The sequence below is a fragment of the Vombatus ursinus genome, unplaced genomic scaffold (genome assembly GCF_900497805.2).
Source record: "Vombatus ursinus unplaced genomic scaffold, bare-nosed wombat genome assembly UNPS02014770.1, whole genome shotgun sequence".
Lineage (NCBI taxonomy): Eukaryota > Metazoa > Chordata > Mammalia > Diprotodontia > Vombatidae > Vombatus > Vombatus ursinus.
Window position 1 is genome coordinate 15,976,072 of NW_020954548.1, and position 7,825 is coordinate 15,983,896.

The 7,825-nt window shown below is 36.6% G+C and overlaps 1 pseudogene; it reads left to right on the forward strand.

Annotated features, from left to right (window-relative positions):
• The first annotated feature begins 1,293 nt into the window (after positions 1–1,293).
• Positions 1,294–7,423, forward strand: LOC114043831 (annotated as a pseudogene).
• Positions 7,424–7,825: the final 402 nt, after the last annotated feature.

Consider the following 7,825-nt stretch of genomic DNA (forward strand, 5'->3'; position numbering starts at 1 on the left):
ACAGGCTGCTTCTCATTTCTGACCTCTCCAATCAGTCCTCCACACAGCTACCAAAATCTTCTCAAGATGTATCTCTGATCATATCAGTATGGCACAGTGGAAGGGATACTGGATTTGCAGTTAGAAGAACAGAGTTTAAATTTGTGTTCTGTCTCCTCTTACTTGTGTGACCCCCACATAAGTCATTTCACTCCTTTGGCCTTCAGTTTTCTTATCCATTTTAAAAAAGGGTAAGGGGAAGATTTTTCTCAAGTGTCTTCTAGTTCTAGATCTATTAATCTATGATTCCTTTTGCTTCTTGGATGAAATACTAAACTCCTTAGCTTACATTTTTAAGCAAGGTATATTTGTAAATGTTTAACAACTAACTCTCTAAATAAATTACGTACATACTTTTAATTTTACTCTGAATTAGTAACATTTTCTTCAATACTTTCTTAAGTCTTGACCATGAAAATCAAGCTCTGATTTGCAGCATTTGCCATTTTCTGAGGTGTAAATGCTCATACTGAATATTTAACAATCAGCTCCCAAGTTCAAGCTGGCTCCAGGACACCCCTAGGTTTAAAGCTCTCCATTATTTGGTTCTAAATTATTTTTCTAATCATATTTCATATTATTCACCTTTAGCACTCTATGTTTTAGGCAAACTGGATGACAATCTGTTCCCCAAAACCAACTTGCCATCAAATGAGATAATATTTGTAAAGTGCTTGCTTAGCACAGTATCTAGCACATAGTAGGTGATTAATAAATTCTTTTTTTCATTACCCAATCTCTGTATATTTAGCACCAGACTTAGAATGCATTACCTCTTTATCTAGACCTCTCAAACATCCTGCTTTCCCTTTTAGGTTCATCTATTTTGTGAAGACTTTCCCATCCCACCCATTTGTCAATTCTTTTTTCCTTCTTCAAATTTCCTTAAGTTAACTTTTTCCCTCAATGAAATAAAACTTTCTGAGGGCAGACATTGTTTAATTTTTTGTTTTGTGCTAGTGCCTAGTACAGATTCTTGCATATAGTAAGGGTCAACATTTGTTGAATTGAGCCAAAATGGCTTTGTTGAAACATAAGCATACTATACCATTCCTGAGTCCTGCCAGTATAACAACCCTAACATAAAAGACATTAAGGTTCATCTGAATTAGCCTGTTCTGGATGTCATCCCTTAAAAAAGTAGAAGATTGGATCCTATCTACTAATTCTCTGAATTCTTTGGAATCTGTTCTCCAAAGGTCCAGGCTTCACATAAGATTATACCCAACTTCCCTCTCCTCTGTCAGGAACTTCATGACGAGGTGGTGAGTTCCTCTTGTGGAGACTCACATATCTGAACATGGAAACTTTAAAGTCAAAAGTGAGGTAGGAAAAGAAAACTTGCCATCACAACATGTTGTGTTTGGTACTATACAGAGTAGTAGTAGGTAGTAGTAGTAGTAGTAGTAGTAGTAGTAGTAGTAGTAGTAGTAGTAGCAGTAGTAGTAGTAGTAGTAGTAGTAGTAGTAGTAGTAGTAGTAATAGTAGTACTGACAACTTGATAAGACTATTAATTTCAGAGCATATGCAAATCTACATTGGTAGAGTTTCCTTACAAGGCATTCCCGATGCTAATAAATTCCAGTTTTAGTTTAAAAATATGTTATTCAAATGGAAGTAATTAACATTGTCAAGCAGTATAGTAGAAAGAACACTTGACTTGGGAGTCAGAAGACCTGGGTTTGAATCCCAGCTCTGGAATTTACTACTGGTGTGATAATGAGTCAGTCAGTCAACTCAGTGAATTAGAATTTATTAAGAGCCAACTATGTGCAAGTGACGGTGATACAAATAAAGGGGAAAAAGATATTCACTGTTCTCAAGGATCTTACAACCTTCCCGAGCTTCTATAAAATAAGTTGATGATATTTGCACTCACAGGCAATTATGGGGAAATGAACGATTATTCTTAGTGTCAACAAAAAGATAAGATGAGGCAAAAAGCAGAACTCTGATTTGTTCCATTGCCTAAACATATGACACCTCTTTTTCTAAGTTGGGTGACTTGTTTATTTGGTATTATTCAATTAATTTCCTTTATTCAGTAAGGAGCAATGAACTAAATTCTTCCCTTCACAGCTAAGAGTGCGTGAACTTCCATAATTACAACTTGATGGTCCAGCTGTGCTATTCGCTGAACCAGACTCACTGTGATTGTGTACGGGATGCTGACTGCACGGCCATTGGGAGAAGAGTTTGGTTTCCTTTCACAGTTAGCCACATCAAATTACTTGGGGGCTATTGTGTGAACAAAAACGTGACAAAGTTTGGGAGGAAGCAGTGTGAGATCTGTTGAAAGAGTGCTGGACTGTTCCCCATGTTCAAATCCCAGCTCTGATGTTCACAATATAGATGATTACATTTAAGTCAATTCACCTCTTTAAGCTTCAGTTTCTTTCCCTGCAGCTATTCTTCTGACCACCATATGAACGCCTTCCTTGCATGAGTTCTCCATAAAATAGTATTTTAGGCAAATATATGTTTGGATGTTTGGCATTTGAACAATGTGGATGATCCCATTTAAGTCAATTCACCTCAGTAAGCCTCAGTTTCTTTCTCTGTAAAGTGGTAATAATAAAACCTGCAGGGTTGTGAGTTAACCTTAAAACACTACATAAAGGTCAGGTATTCATATTATAGTATTTTGTATCTCTCAAATATAAATATCGTCATGGATAGTTTTGTATATTGTATATCTTGTAATGTATTTTGTCTAATTGTGTTTGTCTTAGTGCCTTTTACTAGACAATAGAGGGACTATCCCACTTCTGACATATACTTGTTGTGTAACCCTGGACAAGATATTTAATCTCTCAATGCTCCAGGCACCTCTGTAAGGATAGAAATTTCAGGAGAATTGCCAGTTTGCATAGGTAGAGGTAATTTCTTCCCTAGGAATTGTCCACACCAATGAAATCAGGTCTGGCCAAAGCAAAGCCAAACCTCCAAATTCCATAAAAGCAGGGACTATTGCTTGTCCTACACTTGTATCTACTTCAGTACCTACCAGTTACATACCCAGTGGGTGCTTGTTTAATGTCTGTTGAAAGAATAGATGGATGGATAATATTGTACTTTAAGAAATAACCCAACTTTCTTTCTTGGACCCAATAATCAATTGAAAAAGCCATGCTCCAAAATCATATGATTATCTCGATAGATGCAGAAAAAAGCTTTTAACAGAATACAGCACACCTTCCTATTAAAAAACACTACAGAGCATAGGAATAAATGGAGTTTTCTTAAAATGATAAGCAGTATCTGTCTAAAACCATCAATAAGCATTACCTGTAATGGGGATAAGCTAGAAGCATTCCCAATAAGATTAGGGGTTAAACAAGGATGCCAATTATCACCACTGTTATTTAATATTGTACAAAAAATCTTAGCTTTAGCAGTAAGAGAAGAAAAAGAAATTGAAGGAGTTCAAATAGACAAAGAAGAAACAAAGCTATCACTCGTTGCAGATGATATGATAGTATAGTTAGCGAATCCTAGAGAATCAACTAAAAACTACTTGAAACAATGAACAACTTTAGCAAAGTTGCAGGATATAAATAAACACACACAAATCATCAGCATTTCTACATATAACCAACCCAGCAGCAAGAGATAGAAAGAGAAATTCCATTTAAAATAACTGTAGATGATATAAAATACTTGGGAGTCTACCTGCCAAGACAAACTCAGGAACTACATAAACACAATTACAAAACAGTTTTCACACAAATAAAGTCATATGTAAACAACTGGAAAAATATCAATTGCTTATGGGTAGGCTGAGCTAATATAACAAAAATGACAATTTCACCTAAGTTAATTTATTTATTCAGTGCCATCCCAATCAAACTACCAAAAATTATTTTATAGAGCTAGAAAAAAAACACAACAAAATTCATCTGGCAGAACAAAAGGTTAAGAATATCAAGGAAATTAGTGGGAAAAAATGCAAAGGAAGGTAGGCCTAGCTGTACCAGATCTGAAACTACATTACAAAGTGGTAATCACCAAAACTGTTTGGTACTGGCTAAGAAACAGAGTGGTGAATCAGTGGAATAGGTTAGGTACACAAGACAAAGTAGCAAATGACTATAGTAATCTACTGTTTGATAAACCCAAAGACTTCAACTTATGGAATAGAACTCACTATTTGACAAAAAACGGCTGGAAAATTAGAAAATAGTATAGCAGAAACTAGGCATAGACCAACATCTCACACCGTATACCAAGGTAAGGTCAAAATGGGAACATGATTTAGACATAAAGAGTGATACCATAAGCAAATGAGGAGAGCAAGGAATAGTTTACCTGTCAGATCTATGGAGAAGGGAAGAATTCATGACCAAACAAGAGACAGATAACATCATGAAATGCAAATTTGATAATTTTGATTACATTAAACTAAATAGTTCTTGCACAAACAAAACCAATGTAATCAAGATTAGAAGGAAATCAGAAAGCTTGGAAACAATTTTTATAGCCACTGTTTCTGTTTTACATATATATATATATATATATATGCATAAAACATTTCTCAAATATATGGAAAATGGAGTCAAATTTATAAGAATACAAGTCTTTCCCCATTGGATAAATGGTCAAAAGATATGAACAGACAGTTTTCAGATGACTATAGTCATAGGAAAAAATGTTCTAAATCCCTATTGATTGAAAAAATGAAAATTAAAACAACTCTAAGGTACCCCTTCGCATCTATCAGATTGGCTAATATGACAAAAAAGAAAAATGATAAACGTTGGAGAAGATGTGGGAAAACTGAAACACTAATGGAGTTGTGAGCTGATCCAACCATGCGGGACAGCAATTTGGAACTATGCCCAAAGGGCTATGAAACTGTGCATACCCTTCAATCCAATAATACCACTATTAGGTCTGTATCCCAAAGAGATCATAAAAAGGGAAAAAGACCTGTATTGTACAAACATATTTATAGCAATTCTTTTTGTGGTGGCAAAGAATTGGAAATTAAGGGGATGCCCAACACGTAGAGAATGGCTGAACAAGTTGTGGTATATGAATGTAAAGGAATATTATTGTTCTATAAGATATGATGAGCAGGCACATTTCAGGAAAACCTGGAAAGACTTACATGAACTGATGCTGAGTAAAGTAAGCAAAAATAGGAGAACATTGTACACAGTAAAACAACATCATGTGATGATCAACTATGATAGACTTAGCTCTTCTCAGCAATACAATGATCCCACACAATTCCAAAAGACTCGTGATGGAAAATGCTATCCACATTCAGAGAAACAACTATGGAGCCTGAATGCAGATGGAATCATACTACTTTCACTTTTTTTGTTTGTTTGTTTGTTTTTTTTTCTTTCTCATGGCTTTTTCTTTTTGTTCTGATTCTTCTTTTACAACATGACTAATGTGGAAACATGTTTAACATGATTATACATGTATATATAACCTATATCAGATTGCTTGCTGCCTTGTGGAAGGGGGAGGAAAGGGAGGGAGGAAGAAAAATTTGGAGCTCAAAATCTTACAAAAATAAGTGTTGAAAATCATCTTTGCGTGTAATTGGAAAAAATACTATTAAGCCAGCAATTTACCTGCAATCATCATTTCCATTTGTTAGTTTAGATATTTATTAGACATCAGACATACCATAAAAGTATGAGGAAAGGACAACTTGTTATTTCCTTCATGCATTTTGATCATGTTTGAGTCTACAATATGGTCACTGCCACTCATTGTCCAATGATCTGCCAACTTTCCTCTGCTACTTGAGAACAATAATTCTTGATGGCAGAATCTAAGAGAATGGCGCAGAAGTGAAAGCAAGCCAATGAGATGGAACAAGAGGTCACACACATAAATACATACATACATATATATGTATATATTCATAGAGAGAGAGAAAGAAGAGAAAAGGGAGGGGGAGAGAGAAGAAAAAGTATATACATTGGACATGGCATATATGTTTTTAGGTTATATATGTGCATGTATGTACATATTTTCCACTGGTAGTCCACTCAGTTGAAAACCTTCTTGTCTGGAAATGTTTTCTATTATTTTTGTTAGAAACAGAATGATGAATCTTGGGACTTTCCACATGCAGCTGTAAAAGCTATTGTTGCACCAATGCTTAGTTTTCCAACATAGAATCATAGAGAACTACATAATTACAAGATAATTTAGATTTCATCTAGTCTAATTTACACCTGAATATCTGACAAGTGACCAACCAGCCTTTTCTTTAAGACCTGTATGGAAGTGGGAAAGTTTTTGCTGTATGAGACAGGAATTGGTGGGGTCCTTCAATGAGGCAGGGTGAGGGTAGAGGGTATGAGAGGCAGGCAGGCAGAAGGAGGTTATGTTCATTATTGGGTCGGGACTCAGAAAGTCCTGAGATCAAATCCGGTCTCAGTCACTTACTAGCTGGGTGACCTGGGCAGGTCACTTAAAGCTCTGTCTGACTGTTTCCTCAACTGCAAAATGTGGATGATAATAATAGTACCTATCATCCAGAAATGTTGTGAGGAGATAATATTTGTAAAGATAGTATTTATATGAAAGTATTTGTAGAGTTATCAGCATGCTGCCTGGAACATAGTAGGCACTCAATAAATTCTAGGTCCCTTCCCTTTACCCAGTCAATTTTCCAAGGAGTTGCTAATGGTGTTGCTGCTATTCAGTTGTTTTAGGGGTTTTCTTGGCAGACACACTGAAGTGGTTTGCCATTTTCTTCTCCAGCTCATTTTACAGATAAGGAAACTGAGGTAAACAAGGTTAATTGACTTGCCCAGGGTCACACAGCTGAGTAGGGATTTGAACTCAGGTTTTTCTGAGTCCAGGCCTGGCACTCTATCCATTGTGTCACCTAGGTGTCTAACAAAGTATCAGAAATTAGGGTCCCTGACAAAACAGGTGATAATGTTGGCCCACTAGAGGTCTGGTGAGCTCTTCCTCAGGATTCTCAGAGGGCAGAATAATCTCCGTGGACTGAGCAGATCCTAATGCTTCCAGAGCTCAAAGTTTACCCCTTCAAGGACTGTGTTTGCTGTGAGTTCTCCATAGCATCAGAGACAACTTGAGCTTTGGAGACTTGCTGGACTTCCTTGGTGTTCAGTGACACAATAAGTGTTCCTGATAGTAAGTCCCTCTAGGCCTTCCTCATCTTTGATTTTGATGATGATGGTGTCTTGAAAAAAGAGGACCTGAAGCAGCTAATGAACCATCTCACTAGAGAGGGACAAGATGTTCAACTCAGCACCTCTGAGATAAAGGAGCAAATGAGAATATCTTAGAAGTGTCTGACATTCATAGGGATGGCTGCATCAGCTTCTCAGAGTTCCATGCTATTTCCTGTTTACCTGACTTCACTGGCTCCTTAAGATTATTCTAATGATGGTTATTTGCAGTGTCTGGCCCTAGAACTCTGGCTTGGAGAAATACTCTTCTATGCACTAACCTCATTTATGATATCAACTCCTTGCACATGCTGGCCATGCCAAGGTAGTCCTAGTGCTTGTACTAAAGCAGCCTAGATACTGGGCAAGGGAGGTGCCTCCAATCCATGGCCTCTCATCTCCTCATTGCTGTTGTGACAGCAGTGTTTATGGTTATGCTAATCAATAATAGATATTTCAAAGCTGTATTAAAAAAAACATAGAGACATTTAGAGAGGCAGATTCCACTGCTTCCAGAAGCTGCCCATTCACCTTTGGAACTATATAATAGGCAAGAAATGATTTCTGTATGTGAAGTCAAAACCTGATTCTCTGCAATATCCACCCATTTTTGATAC